Below are 23,158 nucleotides of genomic sequence, written 5' to 3'. Positions count from 1 at the left end.
TTACCAAACACTTTGTGCCACTTTCCTTCCTTTTATTTTTTGGGGAGCGGATACTGAATATATAACTCACATTGATACTGGGGACCTTTTTTGATAACAGTTGACAGTTATGATTTGTCATGCTGGTTATGTCTGGATAATTTTCTTTTAGGTGGGAAATTTCAGGAATTGAAAGCATAGAGATTTTTAGCAAAAAGTGCTTTTTAAATTCAACCTAAATGTGGAAGTGATAGGATGGCCACCTGAGGAGGTGAGAGGGGGAAAAAAAGGGAAAAATAGTAGAAGAATTGTTTGGGTGTGCACTTAAGGTACATGTGAGTCTGGGGAAGGAACAAAATAGAAAAGAGAGTGACAAAATGAAGGAGTAGAAATGCAAAAAGCACACAAAAAGCAATGTGGAATGTCTTTGAAAAATACCTTTAAGTTTCAAGGGCTCTGATGCAGCCTGTTGTTAACTGACAAAGACCAAAAGAAGCTACATGGCATCATATTGTTTTATTGCCTTTCATTTTCTTCTTTAAAATGTTAATACTTCACTCACTTCTTGACAATTGCTGAACACTCAGCAGATGTCTTGGATGAACTGACAGCATGCATTTGCATCCTGAGCACCACAAATTGATTTGACAGCTAAACTGGACAATTTAAACAAAAAATGGTTACAATCAAGACTACAGTTTATCATCTTGTCAAAAGAAACCCTGGAAAACACTGGTTCATTTGACACAAATATTCCATTCAGCCTCAGAGAAATACTTTACTTAGAAAAAAATACAGTCTACCCCTGCAATTTTACTGTTCCTGCTTCTTCAATGAGTAAGCATGAAGTGGAAGCCCTAACCTCGTGTCTAAAGCATTTTCTGGGAATCAAGCATTTCCTGACAGGATTCAAGTTTTTGGGTTTTTTTGTGGGGGAATACCACTAATTAAACACACTGGATTGGTAAAGGCATTAAAGCACAGCATCTTCCTAGGAATAGTTTAATCACTGCCAAGATCAGAGATTCATTCTTTTCCTTTTCTTTTTTTTTTTTTTTTTTAACAAGGAAATGAAACAATTCAATCTGCATCCTTTGGCACAGCTTATGCTGTGGTAGCCCTGTGGCATTCCCCCATGGCGTGTAGACTTCCCCACAAGAAGAAAAGGGAACTGGTTCTTATGATTTTTCCAAGTGCTCCAGTTACTACTTCACTTTTTTGAATCCGGCCCTTTGATATTTTTTGGGTCTTTTCTTGCTGAAACTATTTGGCTAGTCAGTTCATGTTTGCAAACAGTCTTGAGATGACAGCAACTACACTGACAGTTTTACTGGTGCTTTTTTAATGGTCTTCTTGCCAGCTGTGCTTAGAGCTGTCCTTGGAGGTTGCAGTTCAACCAGAGCCCACTGCACACAAGTGTGCTACAACTTACATTCCTTCCAACAAACCTTATCTTGAACTTTCTTTGTTGGTATCCTGATTTTGGCTGAGACTGGGTTAATTTTCTTCCTAGCAGCTGGTGCAACGCTGTGTTTTGGATTAAGTATGAGAAAAATGTTGACAACACACTGGTGTTGAGCTGTTGCTAAGTAGTGCTTTCTCTAAACCAAAGACTTCTCAGTTTTCCATGCTTTGCCACTGAGGAGGCACAAACAAGCTGAGAGGGAGCAGCACAGCCAGGGCAGCTGATCCAAACTGACCAAAGGGATATCCCACACCACAGAGCATCATAAACTGGGGAGAGTTGGCTGGGAGGGGCAATCTCTGCCCAGAGATGGCCATCATCATTCACTGGACGGTGAATGACTGTACTGTGCATCACTGGGTTTTTTTCCCTTGAGTTTTATTTCTCTCTCTCACTTTGTTACCTCCCTTTTCATTACTATTAGTAGTAGTAGTATTAGTACTATACTTGACTTTATTTCAATTATGAAACTATCATTGTTATTATTATTATTTTAAACCACAAGTTTTTCCCTTTCCCTATTCTCCTCCCCATCCCACTGGGGTGGGGGAGTGTGTGAGTGGCAGTGTGGTACTTGGTTGCTGCTAGGGTTAATCCATGACAGTTGGCATTTCGTTTACAATTATATTGCTTCCAAACGTTTACAGTAGCTTTATTAGATCCATCTGCTATTCATAATCCTCCCAAACTCTGCCAAACCCAAATAATCTGTATCACAAGCAAATTTTACTACCAGACCATTCATCCTTTCAGACTCTGAATACTATACAGAACAGTGGCTCCAGGCAGGGTCCTTGGGGCTTCCTGCTATTAACCTTTTTCCATTTTAAGAGGCAGTAATTTATTCTAGCTCTTTATAGTCTCTCGTTCAGATAGTTTTTAACTCATTATATTACTTTACCTTTCACGTCTGATTTTCAAGTTTCTTTCCATTCTCTTGGAAAAAGACTTTATTGACAGTGTTTCAAGACTCTCAATTAATTTTGTCTCTTCATCCTTCACTAGCCAGTATTTCAATACTGAAATAATGTTCACATCTTTGAAAATAAATGCTCTTCCTGACATTAGTAAGTGACTTCATTTTGGCTTATCCAAACTAGTGCATGGGAGGCATATTTGCTAGTTTTTCTCCCCCTATTGTTATGGCTATTTCTTCCAATCTATGATAGTCCCCCAGCTGCCTCAGAAATACACCTTTAATTCTTTACCTCAACACTGACTAAAACTCTATAACCTGTGCGATTCCTAAAATCAACATGAGTTCCACTTTAGAGAGTGAATATTGTGTTTTTTCATTTTCTCCTTGCAAAGTAAATGTTTGCCATAACACATTGCCTTAGCTTTTTGAGGTCAGTTTAACAGCCCATTTAGTTCAAAGGCCATTTTTCATTTTGCGGAATGGATTTTTTGAATTGAGCTGCTTCTTATTTTAGTTCTTACTGGACATTCTTATATCACCTGCTCCCAGTTATGTAATGGGATTTAATTTCACCTTTTCAAAGAGTCTTTTTCAGGAGTCTTTTTCCTTTGTTAGTTGTAAAAACCAGGTAGTTATTTCCTGCCATTTGATTATACTAATTATTGTGATAGTCATAGAATCTTTAGGCTGGAGAAGGCTTTAAGATCAACCATTACCCCAGCACTGCCAGGTTCACCTCTAAACCATGTCCCAAAGTGCCACATCTATGTTTTTTAAATACCTCCAGGAGTGGTGATTCCACCACTCCCCTGGGCAACCTTTTCCAATGCCTCACAACCCTTTTGGTGAAAAAAATTTTTCTGATATCCAGTCTAAATCTTCCCTGGCACAACTCTCATTCTGTAGTTTGTTACTTGGGAGAAGAGGCTGACCCCTACCTGGCCACACCCTCCTTTCAGGCAGTTGCAGAGAGGGATAAAGTCCCCCTTGAGCTGCCTTTTTCTCCAGATTAAAACTCCCCCAGCTCCCTCAGATTTTGCTCCAAACCCTTCCCCAGCTCCTTTGTCCTTCTCTCTGGACACTCTCCAGCACCTCAATGTCTTTCTTGTAGAAACTGAGCACATGATTTGAGGTGTGGCCTCACCAGTGCTGTGTACAGGGTGACAGTCACTGCCCTGGTCCTGCTGGCCACTCTGTTGTTGATACAGGCCAAGCTGCCAGGGGTCTTGGCCACCTGGGCACATGCTGGCTCATGTTCAGCTGCTGTCAACCAGCACCACCAGGTCCTTTTCTGCCAGGCAGCTTTCCAGCCACTCTATCCCCAGCCTGTAGCACTGTCTGGGGTTGCTGTGACCCAAGTGCAGGACTCAGCTCTTCACCCTGTTACATGTCATAGCCTTGGCCCAGTGATCCAGCCTGTCCTGACTCCCCCTTGAAGAGCCTTCCTGCCCTCCTGATGATCAACACTCCTGCCCAGCTTGGTGTTCTCTGCAACCTCTGACTGAGGGGGCAGTCCATGTTCTCACCCAGGTCATTGATAAAGATTCTGAACAGGATTGGCCCCAGTACTGAGCCCTGGGGCATGATGAGTGTGCATAAACAAATCTGTGTCTCTGCCAAATATTTTCCTTCTTCACTTATGAATGGAGGACTTTCTGTTTTTAAAGATTACAGTAAACACTAGTTCACCCTCAGTTCCTTCAAATGTGTACAGACCGATCATGTCAACATTTTCAGTATAATATTTGCTGAACTTTTCAACAAGTTAATTTTTATTTGGTTTTGTTGGGGTTTTAAAAATTCTATTAAAAAATAACAGCTTACTGAAATAAAAATCTTAAATGTTTATTTCAAGCTGGTAAATCTCTACCTATTTGTATTCAAAAAGAGATTTTAGAAGTGGCTGACTTTAAAACCTTATACAGATATCTCTTTCCAACACCTCTTCTGGAGGCAGAAAAGTGGAAATGCAGCTGCACATCTCTGTCATGGCTGAGGGCACTGTTAATTGAACTTGTGCTAAGTGACTGATAGCAACTGAGTGGATGGAGGTGACTGAATAACTGGCTATACCTGGGGTGCAAGTGAGTAAACTTCCTTTCATACCTTTTACTTGTGACCTCTATATTTGTATTTGCCCAAGGTGGGCTGTGTGGGAGGTTTGCTTTTCCTCCATTTTACTTTGTCAGCCGGTTGTGTCAAAGTGTGGCACTAATGCCATAAATACTCTTGTTCTTCTCTTTCTCAGCAATCACCTTTGAGTTCAATTAAAGGCTCTCATTGCTTTATCATTGTCAAAACTTTCTTAACCACAGAGACCCATTCTCAGCAGTAAACCCTTAGAAAAACAGCATGGATGAAAGGATGCATTGAGCAATAGGCTGTGTGGCCCATCTTACCTCAATTATCACGAGGAAATAGTGGGGGTGAGTACTTCCCACAGCTGCCTGGATTCTCATCAATATCTTGTGATGCAAGGAAAAATCACTGCGACTCAACATTTTGATACATTAGGTGAGGCATCTGTCACAAAACTCACTGAACTTAAAGGATGATTTTTCCATTGATTTCAACAACTCTAGATGTGGTCAGATGCTTCTGCCTGGAACAGTAATGTTACTTTAAATAAGACAGAAGATTTTATTTCTTGGATTTTTCTTCTGCCTGGAACCATTGCTGACCTCTGGCAAATAAAAAATAAAGCCTGACTGGACTTATTGACTTGTTTTGTGTGGAGCCAGGGTTATGATGTCTGGGAAGACATATTTTTCTGTCAAATAAGGTCTACTAGCAGCAGAAGAGTGGGAAGTAAGCTTACTAGTATGCATCTGAACTGTTTTAAAACTCAGGCCATGACACTAATGGCTGCAGTACAAAAAGAGGAGAGGCTACAACTGTACCCCAGCAGAACTCAACCCACCTAGCTTAGTTTTTCCACCAGCTAAGAGTAACTTGGCAGTCAGACTGAACAGTTTTCTAAATGGAAATCTCCTCATGCAAAATGAGCAGTTCATTCACAGCAGCAACATGCTTTCTACAGTTATCATACCTATGAAATTCTTACCTATGTACATATGTCCAAAAACTGTGACAGTGGATAGTTTTGCTACATTAAGTGTTACAGAGCTGTAGGTCTGGGGGGGTTGTGCTTGTTTTAGCTGGGGTAGTGTTAATTTTCTTCACAGTAGCTAGACTTCGGCTGTGTTTTGAATTTGTGCTGAACACAGTGATGATGATATGTTTTTGTTATTGCTGAGCAGAGTTTGCACAGAGCCAAACATTTTCTGCTTTTTGTACTATAATGCTGGTGAGGGAACTGGGGGTGCATGAGAGGCTGGGTGGAAACACACACAGGTGACTCCAGCTGTCCAAAGGGATATTCCAGACCATGTGATATCATGCTCTGTATATAAAGAGAGGGGGACAAGCAGGAAGAGGGGGACATCTGCAGTCTGTCTTCCCAAGTATGTGTTAGGCATGATGGGGCACTGCTCTCCTGGGGATGGCTGAACACCTGCCTGCCCATGGACAGCAGTGAATTAATTCCTTGTTTTCCTTTGCTTGTGTGTGCAGCTTTTGCCTTGTCTATTGTATCTCAAGCCATGAGTTTTCTGGCTTTTATCCTTCTGGTTCTCTCCTTGATCTCACTGGTGGGGCAGTGAGGGAGTGACTGTGTGGAGCTTGGCTGCTGGCTGGGGTTGAACCACGACAGGGTGTGAAGTATCAATAGGCACAAACTGAATGTAACTATGCCTAGTCTGAGAGCTAGGAGACTGTCTGATCACTGGAGCAGGAAGGCTCTGGAACAGCTCTTTGGTTGGAGGCCAGAAGCTTAACTTTCCAGTGAGTATGATGAGAGTTGGTTCTCTGTTCTTCTATTCTGATGCCAGTCAGGAATAACTGTTTCCTAAGTTAAATGTCTGTAGCTGGACTTGCACACATTGTTGGGGTCATGCTTGTTACTGCCATTATTGATACACATTATTATTCTGAGTATCACATGCACTCAAATGAAGTGCTAGCAATTTCAGGGAGTTCACACAAGGGAAAACTTTGCTCATGCTGAAGGAAATGTACCTTGTAGGTCCAATTTACAAGGTCTGAGCAATATAATTTATTTTCCTTTGAAGTGAAACGCAAAGGTATCTATCCTATGGTCTTCCAGATAATAATTCAGTGTCTTATCTTACCTTCTGTGTTCATGGTCCCAAAAGAATTAAATAACTTGACATCAGCAGTTTTTGTGCATTAGTGTTTCCACATTTTTTCCTCTTGTGTATATTCAAAGAAAAGGAACAGCAAAGCTAGTACTAATAAGAGAAACTGTGATCCTACTCTCAGAGCAGAAAGCATGACAGTCATCAAAGATTAAAGAATCTCTGCAGATCCTCTGAGGAAAGAAGAACAGGGACCTAACCTCTGGATTTGAAGTGCTCCATGCTATGTGCAATACTTGAAGGAGAAAGAATAACACAAGAGGCATGCCTGGGCCTCACCCAGAGCCCAGGGAAGTAAGTAGAAACTTTGGTTGCAATGGACAATTTATTAAGCCTTCCATCTGCTTCTAAGTGAGACTGAAAAGCCGAAGGACCCATGGGTGTGGAATATCTCTGCTAATCCTTTGTGCTCCACAGGAGGTTTCTGTCTTTCCTACTCCAGGCAGAACCTCTCACTAGCAATCAGAATAACCAGGTCTGAATCAGTAGCTAATCAGTAATCAGTAGGCCTGCATCAGTAGGGATAATCTGGCCTGCAGTGCACTGAATTCCACTGTTGCCCAATAGCTGCATTGCCCTCTGCCAGCTGAATGGCATCTGGCTGCCAGATTCTGCAGAGACCTGCATCACATCTCTGCAAACATGCTTTCTGAATACAGGAAACCTCCATGTACTCTGATGTTTTCTGCCTTAAGTAATACCGAAATAATAGGACTAATTTTTTTTGTTTTTATCTGACGGCCTTTTAGATAAATACTAAAATCCCAGAACACTTGAACGAATGAGTAATAGTCACCAATGAGGGGGAGGAGAATAAATGTTATAAAACAGCATCTGGTATGTATGAAACCAGCACAAGACTGAGAAATCCAGGGTCTCCAATTGCCAGTTTGTTTAACTTCTCCTCTTAAGGGAAAATGCTACTATAAAAAAAAAAAATCAGAATAACTTTCTCTTGAAAACTTAGAAGTTTCCTCTCATTTCCAAGGCAGTATTAAGTTACTGCTTGAAAAATGTCCTCGTCTGTGTGACGAAGGAACTCAGTGATTCTTAATTCCCTGTTTCTCTAGAGGTCTTGATGTTAGTTTTTCTCATTGACCACACAGTGACCACTTGACATTTGAAGTTGGCTCTCAAATGCAGTAAGCCCGGGAGCCAGACCAAATGCAAGTAGGCCCTCACAGTTTCCCTGGAGCTAAGTAAAAATAGACAAAAATCAGCAGCAAGAAAAATACTTTTAATACTCATGATGAATGTTACTATTTGGAATTCAGTGATTGCCAAGTCCACAGATCCTACTGTGGCAGCTAATGCACAAACACAAACACAAAATACACGGTTCTTGAGAGTCGACATTTTTGGCTTTTGGGTCTTTTTTAAGCAACATATGTTGCATGTTTTCTCTGTTTCTTTGTTGTGTACTGGTGCCTTCTGGGACAGATCAGCAGTGTTGTGGAAAGAGCCTGTGAAGCCATGTTATGTTGTCAAGTCATGTTATATATGTTTTGTCATGTTACACAGGTATACACTATGCGTGCTCATGGCAGCCACAATAAAGCCGTACATCTTTTTAATGTTGCTGCCTGGTTCTTCCTATCCAGCTTGGTAAATTTTACACCAGGTCAAACTTCTTTTGACCATTTGGCACAGGACCTCGTCTCGAGTGCCCAGCTGGTGGATATTAATTCCATTTTCGTTTTTCACCTTCCCATTTTGACTTACTTCTGGTCACACACCTGCTTTGCCAACATGGAAAGACTACAAGCCTTCCTGCTCTCTCGCTGCCCTCATAAATAAGCAACAATCAATATAGCAGTTTGTAAGAAGGAAAGGAGTAAAGGATGCTGTGATATCAGGTCTGCTTTCCCCCACAGCTGTAGGGCTCTGATCACCATACAACTGATAAGGCACGATCAAGATTGTTGAAAGTATTGCAAAAATTAATGAATTTTGCAACACATATGGGATGCTCTTACCTCAGAGGTATCCAAAAGGGCTTTGAAGGGAATTTAACAAGGCTATTTCTAGCTGGGGAGCCAGAGAAGTTATGGTCATGTGAAAAGAGGCCTGGGCAGCCTAGGGAGATAGACAGGCATTTAGAAGTACCAGCAAGAAAGACACAGGAAAGGTGGTGCCAATAGCTTCCATAACACCAGCCAGTAAGTGCAACAGGACAACAGCAACGTTTGCCAAGGCACTGTCAGTGGGAGAAGGCTCCTCAGTGGTGACCAAGAATAACATAGAAGGTACTGGCATAAGGACAGAAATTACATCATGGGCAGGACTGGTGGAAAGAAGAAAGCTCTCAAGGACAGATTTATTTTTGTGCATGAAGAAAGATGTTTCTTTATTTCAAGACAGATAACTCCTGTCCAGGACTGAAGATACATGTGCAGAGTCATCAGAAGAGTTAGACAGATGAATCCAATAACTGCAACATGCACAACTCTTCTGCTGCTCACACCTCAGTCACAAGAACACTGAAAAATATATCCATCTGCTGTAAATGAAGAAGCTCTTTACAAAACTTATTTGTCAGTTGTTCAGCTCAAACTACAGGACAAAACTCGTGTCTTGTAATGAGCCTTTCTCTTTGTGGTCCATATACACGGAATGGAAGCTGGCTCACTCACCAGGCTAAGATTGTTTAAACATGAAACATCATTACTTGTCTTTGAGTTCAATAGGGATGCAATAATTATTTTTACCTAATAATTAAAGGGAAGAAAAATCAAGCTGGAAATCAAAATGCAATCCCTTTCATTGCACCACTGGAAACATTATTATGAATTGTCTTTACAAAACCATAGGAAAGAGCATGCTGAAAGCACACATATTTTGGTAGAGTTTTTATTTAGACAATGTAATTTAATTCTGAATTATAATAGATCAAAGCGAAGCTGAATTTTAAAAAATACCTGTTGGATTATGCATAATGGAGTTCCTCTTCTTAATAGCTCTGAATAGATGACCGTGTCATGAGGCTCCATCAATCAGAGCAGAAAACCCAAAGAGCAAGGGTAAATTGAAGGTTAAGTGCATGTTGCTGAGGAACACCCTAACCACCTTCCTTTTATGATTATAAACCGGATGAGTTTGTGTTGATGGATCTATTAAGAACAAAAACCAGCAATCTATATTCACACAGAGGCTTTCTGCCCATACATTTCCCCCAGTGTTTACAACCATGTTGTATTTTGCCATCTCAGTTAATGAACTGTCACTATTTCTCTGTGTGTTGCTTTTCTAGCAGAAAGAATGATCTTATTCTTAAAAGTCTGGTTATTACTTTATTTCTAAACTTTTCCTTAGTGCAGTAAAAGGGAGCACTCCAATATTTTTTTCATTTTTTCTGTTTGACAGAAGAGAACAAAAGGAAACAAAGCTCTAAATCCATAACAAGATCAAACTCCTTCCTGATGTAAATCCAGTGAAATAATGTAATACAGCCCATGGATGCACCCAGTCCATGTTTTTTACACAGGAACAAGAGAAGTCCTAAATATTTCAGGAATCTCAACTAGGGCAATGTCTCTACAGCAAGACTAAAGATGGAGATTTTGGCCTGGGAGAGAATTTTATTTTTGCACTTTGTGTCTTTTTTATTGAAGGGCCTGGAGATTGTACATCTTCAGGGTGACACATGGTTACTTTCTAAATTAAGAGGTGATCTGAGTTTGGTTCTAGTGGAAGTTGGAACAGGCCACACATGCATAGGAAGCATGTTGATGCCTAACAATGTGCTACTACATCATGGAAACACTGGAAAGGTGTACCATTGACATATTCCAGGTGTCTAATTTTTCCTTGACTGATTTGCCTGCTGCAAGCTGTTTGGTGCCTTTAGTTCAAAAATTGTGCTCTTTAAAATGACAGGGGCTGCTAATTTTGCTCTAAAACCTGGAAACCTAAACCTTATCCTAAAATCAAACTTTTATAAAATCTGAAATCCACAGAATTGCTATATGCTATTGTTAAACTCTACTTGTTTGCAAACTGATAGATACCCTCTGGCAATGCCTGAATTCCCACACAGCAGCAATGTGGAGCTACATTAAACAATACAATGAAAACTAAAACTACTTCTATTGCTTTTCATTGACTTTGATGCTTGATGCTGACTAAAAAGTCGTTGCTTGTGCTTTCATTGTACAGGCAGCATCTCCTTAAGCTATCATCAGGCTGTATAGCTACAGTCAACAGCAGAGGCATCAGAAGCCCTCTCTGCTGTAGCATCACACAGGCCAGCTCTGAAAGCAGCTTTCAGGGTGTTTGGGTCACTCTGCTGCTGACGGTTTGGGAAGCCTACATTGGATAGTGTTCTTACTAAAAGTGATATTCTACGGCCTCTCTCACACCCTTACAAGGTTTTGTTCAAGGTGCCATGTACTACTCTGCTCCTGGGTTATGCTGCCTCAAATTCCAATCCGTGAATACCATTCCTAATTTTTGAGATGTCACTTAAGCTTGCTCTTCCAAGTGCTTGTGCTCCTTTTTAATGCTGTATGAATGGTATACATGAAGAAAACTGTTTCTGTTTCCCTCCAGTCGAGAAAAGCACCGTGTTCTGAATGGAATTGAGAAACAGCTGATCAGCTTTGGGCATGTGAGTCTGAGTAAAGAAACCGGGGTGGTTCTTCCCGCCCCCCTCCGTTTCTCCTAAGTGTGGATTAAATAGCACTTTGTAAGTAAAAACGGTGCGAATGGTGTGCCAGGTCACATCCCGTCTACCTCCTCGCTAGCAGTAACAATTCTTGAAAGATTTAGCGCACACATTCAGGGTTCATGGAAGCCGTCCAGCGCGCTTCTAACGGCTTGGATCTAATTAGTCATTCAAGTTGTTTATTTTTAAATAAGGTACAGAGGAACAGGATAATTTTAGGATGCCGGTGCAGGGTGGGGGCAGCGGGGGAAGAGTGGTTCTTCCACGGAGGAGCTCTTCCCGAGGCGGATGGCGAGGTCGGGCGCGGGAAGCGCTCCCCGTGAGCGGGAAGTGATGCCCACAGGCTGCTGCGGATGCGGGATCCCCCGACAAACCCTCTCCGCCGGCGCCCGCTCGCACTTCGCCCCTTAGGACGCGGGAAGCCGCGCCCTCGGGAGCAGGCGGCTCAGGGAGCCATCGCTGCGGGATTAGCTCCGCGCCTGCCCTGCCCTGCCCCAACCGCTTTAGGCGGGCTCGGGGGCTCAGCTCCGGCTTAGCCCGGGGCTGCTGTCCCCGCGTCCCCTCGGGCGCCGCTCCCCACCTGTCGGCGGGCGCTGCCCGTGACGTCATGGAAACCCCGCTGCCCCCGCCCCGCCGGCCGGGAAGGCGGGCGGCTCCGAGCGGCGCCTCCGAGCGGCGGCTCCGGGCGGGGCCGGGGCGGGGGCAGCGGCAGCGGCGGCTCCTCCCGTTGGCCGGCGCGGCCGTCAGTCGAGCGCGGCGGTCTCGCCGCCGGTCCCGCTCGTGGGTGTTCCTCGGAGCGAGCGCTCAGCCCGTACCGGCCCTTTATGCCGGCGGCTGCCGCTCCTGCTGGGCTCCTTCCTTCCTCGCTCCTGCCTGCGGGGCGCCGCTGCTCGGGAGCCATGGCGGGGGTGCCCGGCGGGCCGTAGGTGTGCAGCTCAGGTGAGTGTCCGCCGTAGGGATGGGGTGGAACGGAACGGGACGGGACGGGCTGGCGGCGGTGGCCGCTTCCCTGGCCGGAGCTCCGCGGGACGAGCGGGGCCGGGGGGCGGCAGCCGGGGCGAACTCGGCACGGGAGGAAAGTGGCGTTTTGGCGCCCAGAAAGCGCCTTCCTCGCCTGGCTGGCAGCGAGGGCGCCCACGGCTGCCGGCCGGGCGGCTGCTGCCGGTGCAGCGCCTTATCCCTCCTGCCCCCCGAGCCCTCTCCGGCCGCGCTGTCACAGCCCCACGAGGCTGTTCCGGAGCCGCAGCCAACTTAGACACCTTCCCTGCTCCCGGAGGGTGCTGCTGGCGGGTTTCTTTTGCTGCCGGAGCGCTCCATGTGGCAGCGAGACGGAGCGAGCTCCAGGTGAGCCGGGACACGCCGGACGGCCGCGGGCCCGGCGGTGCGGCTGGAGCAGCGCTCCCGAGGCTGCGGGCTCCGGGGAATCGCCCGGCAGCCGGCGAAATGGAACTTCGGAAATCTTGGGCGTGTTTGCAAAGCCATCGATCTCTGCTCAATCTGTGGTTTTCTATGCTCATGAGAGATAAAGAAGAAGGAAAAAAAAAGCCACTATTGTTATTATTTTTATTTCTTGCCTCTGTCTTAAATAGGTTAATTAAATCCAGCTTGTTTCTAGGTTGATTTAATTTCCGTTTGAGGACCAATTAGGCAATATGAGCTTTTAAATACTCCATTATTTGAGAACTGTTTGGTGTAAAGTTCAGTGACAGTGAAGTACTCTTCATTGAGACTGTTTTACTTTTACTAGAAAGATATCTAGAATAGCTAGACAAAAGGGCATTTAGTCAATGTAAGGTAATTTTCTGCCTTATGTTTTTGTCCTAGGCCCGCTAATGATGGTAACAATACTCTTCTCTCTCTGTTTTCTTGAGAAGGGACAAAGGGAGCAGTTGCTTCATGCCTTGACTTTCATCGATTAATCACAGAGTCCAGAGTGTTTCACTCATAGAGTTCAGTGTTTCACTCTACTTAATTTCAACAGAGCTTGTAAGTCCGGTTTGGGTATTTAAAGCGTATGTTTTCATGGACATTTTCTGTAAAGCTATGGGTAGTGACAGTTTTAAATGAGCTTGTTTTTTTTCTTGTTTAAAATGTTTTTAAATAAGACTCTCCAGTCTGCACTCCCAATAGATTAAGCTAACTAGTTTTCCATTGTAGCTCCTATCCATTTTTAAAGCAACAGCATTCACGAGTCTTGATTCTCTTTACTCTTATATTGCCTTCTCCACACATTGCATTAGGCCCACTTATGTCCTCTCTTTTATAATTTTATATAGTATCTGGGTTTGCATGCAGGGAAGGTGGGAGAGGCCTTTTAAGTGCTGGAGATGTTCTCAGTGTGTGTGCACTGAACAGTTGTGGTTGTGCTGAAATTATTAGTGTGTTCACCAAGGACAGGAAATGATGGTAAGCTCAGTTGGAGTCTGCCTGTTGCAACACTGCGTGGCTAGCTCATTCACTGTTGCAAATGTAAGTATACTGTGTTTTATACAAAACCTTATTTGTTTGGGTTTTTAAAGTAGATGTGTGTACATTGTTGTAAAGAACTGGGTCTTGTTCAAACCACATCTATTGTAAACAGATGCGTGTCAGCTTAATTTCCGTGTTTGTTTCATTCTTTAGGTCTTGTTACATACTGAGGAGAAAATAGGGTCAAATGTGGCATTTCCCGGACCTTATGGTTTCTAATTGTAAAACTGAGTTTTCAGTTTCTACAAATGGTGCTCTTAGCTAATGAGAAAAAGCAAATGAGAAAAGCGTCTCTGTAGAAAAGTTAATTCATATCTAAAGTGCTAATATGTTTTAGGTTTAAATTGGATTTGATGCTAAGTGCATTTCAAAACCACGCAGTGATGAACGAGGAAGAATGAGTATGTTAGCGTGCATGGGATACTTTTACAGCTCAGAAGCAGTGTAGTAGCTGTATCAGCATATTTTGATCTCATTAAATTTAATCTACTTTAGTGCAGTTAAGATTTGACTTGCCAAAGTAGCAAAGTTTTGCTGGTAAAAGGCTGGAGTATAGATACTGTGATACTAAGAAACTTCTAGGGGAACCTAATTGCTTTTTTTTCTGTATCAAGTTTCAGATAATAGGATGCAGATACACTGAGATCTGACAAACAGCTCTCTGGACCGGGACTAATATGTTACCAAATTTACCCTGCTCTGCTCCTTGAGATGCTGGATTTGCATGTCTGTCTTCTGCATTAGTGATTATGTTCAAACATTATACTTTGAGGGGCAGACACTGTTTTTAGGCTCCTGCAGTTGTGACTTGTGCGACATCCTTGAATACTGTGCCTTGAAATACATATTTCATTGCTTAAGATTCTCATTTATCCGAAGGACAAGGAGTCTGTGTATTGTAACGTTCTGTCCTGTTGTCGGTACTTCTCTTTATTCTACTAACATAACATGTATCTCCTCCATGTTAATCTCTAATTACCTTAGAGGGAAGTTTTCTGTCTGCCTTCAAGGTTGAATGATGTGGGTGTTGATGCTAATGACTGTGATGGCCTAGGTAAAGTTGTAGGCATAATAGCTAAGAAAAGCACAGCTCTGGGTCTGACCCTGGGAGGCAGGATATCTGTAACTCCTTCTCCTTCAATCTGTTTTTATTTGTTACTCATGCAAAGTTCTTGAAGATGCTTGTGGCTTTCACATAGGGTATGTGTTCGGAAATAGATTCTATTAGATATGAAGTTATGGTATGAATGAACAGCGTTGGGGTTTTGGAACTCTGTCAGCATGAAGCTTGTGCACATCATTGCAAGTCACTTGAAACATTTAAAAATAAAGTTGAGGACAGCCTCAGCTGGGGAAGAAAATGGAGAACTTAAATTCTTTCTGATTTTCTGTATTCAGCTGTTGCAACTGAGATAATTATTAAATGATCAGAGCTGTTGTGGCTGCTGAGTTTGTTTGTTTGGGCGGTTTGGTTTTGTTTATTTCTAAAATACAAATTGAATGGCAATTCTGGTACCTGCCTTGCTACTAAAAGCAGTGAGGACTCTAGGAATGCTGTCTGAAACTGAGAAATGTACTTGTCCATTGCAGCTCAGCCTGTACTGTCCTGCCTGTCTGGTGTGCCTGACTCAGTGCAAGCTCCTTAGGGTAGAATTCACGTGTTGGTGTGTGGCACTGAGCACAGCAGGGCCTAATCCTATTTCAGTGTCTGGGCACTCCATGATGTTAACCATGAAAGTAAAGAAATAGAGTTGAGCTGTTTTCAATCTGGCAGGTGCTGAGCAGGTTTTGCAATGTCTGTTTGCTATTTGCTAATGGTTCTGAGTCTTTGAATGCAGGCTATTCTAGACATGCCTCTTGAATTGTGGAAAACATGTACTGATAAGCAAGACTTGACAGGAATCCCTGTTATGTGCAACAGGAGGAACAGATGAGAGAGAGAGAACTGACTTTCACTGACCACTAAGCCCTAAGCTGAACTGGTACATTGTGAGTTGCTATGTGCATGTAGTTCTTAGAGATATCTCTAAACTAAATAATTATACATCTGCCTGTGAGACAGACATCCTAACATAGAGATAGTGGCTGCCTAATAGCATCTGGTAAGTCACAGGAGGAAGGCTGCAGATAGGGTGTTCTATGTGTCTGTTGTTTGTCAATATTGTAATCCTTGAGACTGAATGTGAAAACTCGTCCTTTGAAGTCACTGAAAAGCATACTAGGCAAGCTCTGCATTCCGTGTCCAGCCATGAGGTGTGTGTGTATATATCAAGTCCAGTTGTTAACCTACAGGTACCTGAGCTGAACATTTCCTCTCTAGTCTTTAAGTTGTGGGGGTTTGACATCTGAATCATATTTAGTTTGGCAAACACAGTTGCTGCCGTGTCAACGCTTAATTATTTCCTTCTGAACATTTTCTTTGGCAGTTGTATTAACATTGAATGTGCAAACAAATCTCCCTTTCCTCTGCTTTACTATATAATGCATAGATTGAGAATTAAGGACATTTTTCTTTTGATTCATCTTCACATATTAGCACCTTTTAAAGTCATCTTCAGATTTTGCCTGCATGCTGGTTGAAACCTGAAAAAAATCACAGCAACACTGTGGTAGTATGTGGTGCTATGGTTGTCAAGCAGCAGTTGTATGTAATTGCTGTACTTAGAACAAAGGCAGTAGAAATACAAAGTAGTAAAGGTGAGAAACTCATCCTTGTTTGTAAGTGTTTCTGTGTTTACTGTAGTGGTATCTTTTGAATTTCAGTAGTGACTTTTTTCATTATCATTAGAAAAAAAAAGTATTGGGCTTTCTGGCCATTCTGTGTATCCTCTGATGAATGTTTTCAGGGTAAAAATCTGAAATATTTCCCTTACTGAATGTAGTCATACTTTTCTCCCATCTTAATTGCAGACAATTATTTTATTACTGCTCATGATGATACTGCAGAGTCTGTTATCACAACTGTAATCTCCTATCTCTCGTGCCAGTCACTTAGGTCACATTTAGGTCATTTCTCTCTTATCTGATGCCACTTATTCTCGTGATGCTGGACGCTTTTCCTAGTCACAGTCAACACTTTTTTGCTGTTCCAATTTTAGTCTGTTCCACTTGCATATAGTTGTTGGTGAAAGTGAATGAAGCTCCTGGTGTTAATGGTTCAGATAAGGAGCAGCTGTGTGGATACACTTCATTTGCCTCACATGTATGCTCTGCCCAGAGAGTAGCTGAAACCCCTGAAGAGACAATTTCTGAACAGCCTGGCAATCAGCAAAAGAGCCATGTGTGCCGGAGACTTTATCCTTCTCAGTGCACAAGCCCATCTGTGTCACTGTTAATTCTGCTTGTTACAGAAGGTTAAGTCCTGCCCTTCAAGTTTTCATGTGAGCAGAGTAGGACATAGTTCTCTGGTACTACTTTCTTCCATCTTGCCTGTTAAAAACATTTTGTTGCAATGTCTCCCTCTTGTCCAAGATAATTGCTTTGTCAGAGTGCCTAGAAAAATAGCCTTGAGGAGGGATAGAGTTACTTCATGCTCACAGTTGCCAAAGTGAAACGTACGATTCTTATTTTTACAGAACTACTTCTGTCCTGTCTGCAGTGACAACACATGACTTCGAGACCAGTCTTGCTAAGTGTTACTGTCAAAAAGGTTCTGGTGCTACCTCAGGCTGTGAGGCATAACCGTGGCATCTGTCCTGAATGTGATGTGGAATGCATCTTTCCCATACTGGCAGCTGAGACTGCATTGGCTGTGACTGTGCTGCCAGAAAATAAGTTTGTTTAATAGTCTGATAAAATGCTGTATTCTGAAGGAGAGTGGATGATTCTATCATTTTTCAATATCTCTTGCTTGCCACAAATGCAAGTGCTAAGATTCCCTACACAAAGCTTTGACAGCATAAAATCTGAATTTAAGTGCAATTTATGATGGGAGGAAGGGAGGAAGTTTCGCTATGAATGTGATTCAGTCACTGTCAGTCTCGTATAGCTTAAAAAAAGAAACAGCAAATGTCTGTTAATCTTCTGTGGTAGTGCTCGACTGATTTGAAATAACAATGTGTAAGTCATCAGTAGCAACAGCGATCCTGAATACAGGCAAGTGATTATTGTCTCTGTATTTGGGAGCAGATGAAGCGAGCTCCAAAGGATGTGGGCTACTGAGTCTCTGCTAGTTCAGGATGACTGTGGTTAGGAGTTTGTGGTGCCTTTCTCAGGTTCACTCCCTGATACCTTGCTGCTTGCCAAAGGAAGGCAGGCTGGTACTTGCTGAGAGATGCCTTTCTACAATTTGGTAGCTGTGTGGGGTTTTCCCCCTCAGCTGGATGTATCTGTGTCAGTGCAGCTTAGAGGTTCATGGGAACCGTGCAGCCATTTACGTAGCAAGTCCATCATTTTAGCAATGATTTCACCACCTCCAGCAAGGTAGGCTACCTAGAATGCATCAGGCTATTTGGAGCTGACATTTTTGCTGAAAAATTGAAGGTGTTTGCTTATTAAATAAGCAAACAAAAAAAAAAAAGGGGAAAAGATGTTTAAGACTATGCCTGAAGAGAAGGCTTCTCCCTAACTTTTTTTTTGGTAGTAAGAGTAATTAATAGGACTCTATGGTCTACCCTGGGAACTTGTCAGAGCTCCATGTTACTTGCTGTTACTGTTAAATAGGGTTAGCTGAATCACTCAGAACAGGCATGTTCAATTTCCTTAAAAGATAACATTCTGATAACAGCCTTGTCACTTCTCAAGATATGCAAGAGGACCAGAGACAATAGGCATTGAAACAGGGGAGGTTCCATCTGAACATCAGAAAGTTTTTCCTTCCCTGGGAGGGTGAGTGAGCACTGGCACAGGTTGGCCAGAGAAAATGGAGTCTTCCTCCTTGGAGATGCTCAAAATCTTTCTGGATAACCTGTTCCACATGACTCTGCTTGAGTGAGGGGTTGGACCAGATGCCCTCCAACTAGGGGGTCCCTTCCAACTTGAACCATTCTGTGATAGTTTTACTAGGGTATTTTGAAGCTTAGTGTGGTGCAATTCTGCTCTTCAAAATCTTAGACGAACAAATTAATTTTAAAAAGCCAGCCAGAGTCTTGCCTGGGCCTTAACAAAGTCAGTAAGTAACCCTGAGGTTGGGATGCAGGTCATCTGTTGTGCAACAGGGTGCATCCATTGTTGGAGTAGGCTTCCTTGGAGAATTGGTGATGTCTGTCTGAGAGAACTTGAATTTTAGAAAGAGCTAGAACTACTGGGGTTTTCTAATTTGCTTGATACTGAAGTCAAATAGCAGCAATATGTATATGAAGAGAGGAGACTCTAGGCTAGATCTTGTCCTGTTATTGAACTCTAGTAACAACCATGTTAGGAAAGAAGAGTTAATATTTTTTGTTTGCTTTCTGATTAAGATCAAACAATGGAAGGAAAAGAGGTTAGGTGTTGGTCTACAGGATTTTGTCATGTCTTGGCAAGAAAGATACTGGTTTTTTAAGATGTGAAGTCAGTATGTTTGCTCTTATTAGTGTCAACAAATACTGTTTAGTAAATAGAATTGTGTACAACACAGATGTATCATGGACCCTCATTTGCCTGCAACTGTGATATCTGTGTCACTTCTAGGCTGAGAAGGCAGCCAGCTAGTTTAGATTCCAGGGAAATTTCTGTGCCAAAAATATCAAGATAAAGTATTTTAATTGATTTTTGTCTTCCTTAACTGAATGGTTCTGATATTGTTTTACTGAGTCACCTAACTAGGAAGTTAACAATTCATAGTTCTTACACTGCTGCCACAGCTGCTGAAATTCAGGAAGTATAAAACACATTCATTCTTTCCTGCTGTTAAAAAAAAAAAAGTTGTATCAGTGTGTTCACGTTCAGATTTCTTACTGTATTTCAAGTCCACCAATTTCAACTGCAAGACATTAAATCAGGAGCACTCAGTTATGATAACTTTATAAACCTTTTTAAATTAAGGCTCACTTATTGAATATCTCCCAGTGCTTAGAGAGTGTCAAATTGTTGAGGATGGAGCACTTGCTGAGATAGGGAACTGCTACTGTGCATAAAGTAAGTTCTTGCCTTTTAGCTGATATGCCGTTTATTTTGTTGAAACAAGCTTTTTAAACATCCTATTTCTTAGAACAAGAATACAAATGCTTCTCTGCAATCATGTTTTTTTACTCAATAAATATGGAACTTCAGATTTGGAGATAAGAGGTTAGAATTTTCCACAGAATGGCTGAATCATAGTCTTCTCTCCACACACTGACACAATTTTACAGCTTATTTTCCTGTGTATAATACTATATTGAACTTTATACTTGAAGTTCAGCAGGATCAATGCTTGCATTTGAAAATCAACAGCAGAGCCATTGCCAGGATAACACTTTGGCTGATGACACTTGCTGTTTGTTTGCTTGTTTTTGAAAGAAGAAAAAAGAAGTAATGTCAGGCTTTGACAAAATAGCATATTTTATAAATGTGGTTTATAAATCCTTTTTTTTCCCCCTCTATTGCCAGAACACTTAAGTATACAATATCACTTTCTTCTGCCATGTCATGTGTGTGCAATTGTTGGTGTATTGAAGATCCCTTGCAGATAATATTACATTTTAAAAGATCAGGTTTCAAGTAATGGGACACCATTGAGTGTTTTTAAATGCGTGCAAGTAATTGTTTTCACCAGAAAAGTTTAATGATCTGCTTTTAGTCCTAGTTGATTACTTTGATAAGCTGAGCAGGGAAAGTGCAACTTCCTATTTATTTCTGGCTGTACTGTCAACCATCTCTGTTTTTATAGAAGTGGTTTCCTTAATTTCGTAGTAATTTGGTGCTAGAACAATGGCTGTATCTCAGTGACATAAAGTGACTCTTCTCACTTTGGGAGATAAACAGCTTCCTATTTCAAGAGGCTTGAGAAATCTTGGATTCTGGGGGACAGCTCAGCATTTGAAAACATTGGTGTTTTCCTAACTGTGGTTGCCATTTCAGTCTTGGCATTCCCGACTTGACAGTTCACACTGAACTACCAAACGCTCCTTGTCAAGCGAGTTTGCATTATTTACTTTAATATGACTAGAATGCATGGTTATTATAAACACACCCTTCTATTCAGTGCAGGATGAGAGCTGTTTGCTCAAATTTAAAGAGTAGTTCAGTCTCCAGAGCCCTTCTACGAAAGGATCATGTTTGCTTGCTGTTAAGTGAATTCAATGTTCTAAGCTAAAAAGAAAAAAAAGAAGTTTGTCTCTTGATTATCAGAAAGATGCAGTGCCTTTCTGGCTATGACATGCACTCATTTCATGCAGAGCTAGAATTCTTGAGGGATTTTCTTTCTTAATATCATTGCTCACCACTCTGCAACTGCATTGCTACTTGATCTACCTTGTGATGGCTTACTTAAGAAGAGAGATGGTATAGGTTGTGCGTTTGTCGTACATTAATTTATTGATGAAATCATCTTTTATATTAGCCCAGCATCATGCACTTACAACTGATAGGAAGGGTGGCATTCAGTAATGGAACTAGGGATGAAGGGCAGGAAAGCAGGATTTTATATTTTTTCTTAAATAATAATGTACAAAACTTAAATTTTTCTCTTTTTTTTCTGGTTAACCAACTGCTTTTTTAGTTCCTTGTGGGTTTTTTTGGCCCTTGAAAATCATGAGGGTGTTTTGAGTAAATACAGCCAAGTCATCTTATGAAGCTGTTCTGCCCAGTCTTCGAATGCCACTGACACATTTGCATGCAAAACTGCTTTGTGAAATGTAGGAGGAGTGCAAACAAAACTTACAAGGTATGGGTGGGTTAGATTTGTGCTCGGATTGACTTTGAACAAGGGAATCGTTCTAATCTCCTACTTCCTCCTTGCATTGAGATTCTGAATTGCTTGTTTCTCTGTGTCTGAGTCCCAGAACTCTGGGGACTGTAGTTGTCTTTGGAAAGGCAAGCACATGCAAAAGGGTTGACATCAAATCAAGAAGAAAATATGCGTAATTTTCATTGTCAGAATTGATGTAATTGAAGCTACCTATGACTGGTAGCATAAACATAAATTCTAAAGCATACCGTTTCCTTGAGCTGCCACTTTTAAAAATTACATTTCTTTTAAAAACCCCATAAAGACACACAAAAACTTAGCACAGTAGAAATACAATGTAAGCAAGTAAAGATGAAGTAATTTCTTTTTATTAATGAAAACCTAAGAGTATTAAGGCAAGGTCAATTTTCAGCCCAGATTAAATCAGCGATAATAACATTGGCAAGTGGTATATAAATACTTCCTTGCTGAAGGTGACTGTACTGACACATAATACCACTGGAAGAGAATTCCTGGATTCTCATGTTCCATATTTGTTGCAGTCAATGCATTTGTATATTCCTTTTTGTAAAGCTCCCAAACATCATCTTAAAGTAGTGAAAGCTTGTCTCATTTACAATTTATTTCAAAGCTTGTTTGGACTAAAACTTTATTCCAGGATTCTGGCTGAAAATACCTACAAGCAGTTTGTATGTCCAGCTAAATAAAACTAGTATTTTCTCTCGGTATTTATAAGAGCATGTGCACCCTTTATAAAGCAGTTTTCTCTCTGTTTATGTAGGGGAGACTGTCTTTCCCCCAGTCAGTTTAGCAGACTTGCATTTAGGCTTGAAGAGATGCAGGGAATCTTGTGATATGGCTGATTAGGTATGCTCGTGGTATTCATTTCAGGACAGTATTCTGCTGTCAATCTTCCTTGCATAAACTTACGTATATCTCACCTCTGTCTTAGGTGTTATTTTTAATTTTTGACCAGATTAGATACTGGCAGTGCCTTTTTTTGACACTTCCCTATATGGCTCTGTATGAAATGTAACGGGTAGCTTTTTTCTCTTTTCATACCTTCACCAATTTGGTAATGAGTTGATCAGACCTGTATTCCATGCATGTGAGTGCCTTCCTCTCCTTGGTCACTTCCCACTGTCTCAGCAGAACTTGTGCTTGGCTTACTTCTTGATCCTGACCTTGCCTCCAGGGCTGATGAGCTGCATTCCCTGTCACTGCTTCTGTTCACGTGGCTCCTCTCACCTGGTGTCCCAGTTGTTGAGTGCATCAGATGTGCCTCTATACCTTGTGTCAGCAGCAGCTTTTAGCAGACACTTCAATTCCCTTGCCAGTAGTAGGACTATTAAATAAAACTATCTCCAAGATAATTCTTGGCAGCCTCTGGTGATCCATGTCCAGCCTGATAATTTTTTGTTGTCTGTGGCCAGTCAACACTTTGCAATTCTTTTACCAAAGATCATTACCAACTTGTTTTAGTGCCGCTGTTGTTGAGTCCAGATGAGATCTAAGATTTCTTCTGTTTTTAATTTTTTGTAAAAAGTTGCTCTGTTACTATTGACTGCATGGTACTGATTGTAGTAGGGCTGATGTCTTTTTGCTTTGCTCCCCTCAGCTTCAACTCTAAAGGCAG

General features: G+C 41.8%; 1 protein-coding gene across 6 annotated transcripts in view; it reads left to right on the top strand.

Moving 5' to 3' along the window:
• The first annotated feature begins 12,054 nt into the window (after positions 1–12,054).
• Positions 12,055–23,158, top strand: part of OSBPL3 (oxysterol binding protein like 3) — an 84,906-nt gene continuing 73,802 nt past the window's right edge. For 2 of the 6 annotated variants that reach the window (XM_088163164.1, XM_088163156.1), the window contains exon 1: positions 12,055–12,182. The gene's annotated coding sequence lies outside the window, so the exon portion shown is untranslated. Of the gene's footprint in view, positions 12,183–13,066; positions 13,230–23,158 lie in introns of those variants that run through there. The other 4 variants (XM_014894323.2, XM_088163160.1, XM_088163168.1 and 1 more) reach the window with 4 other exon arrangements.

Source organism: Sturnus vulgaris, chromosome 1 (assembly GCF_052056855.1).
Source record: "Sturnus vulgaris isolate bStuVul1 chromosome 1, bStuVul1.hap1, whole genome shotgun sequence".
Lineage (NCBI taxonomy): Eukaryota > Metazoa > Chordata > Aves > Passeriformes > Sturnidae > Sturnus > Sturnus vulgaris.
The sequence above is the reverse complement of the archived record's forward strand: the minus strand, read 5'-3'. Positions and strand labels throughout refer to the sequence as shown.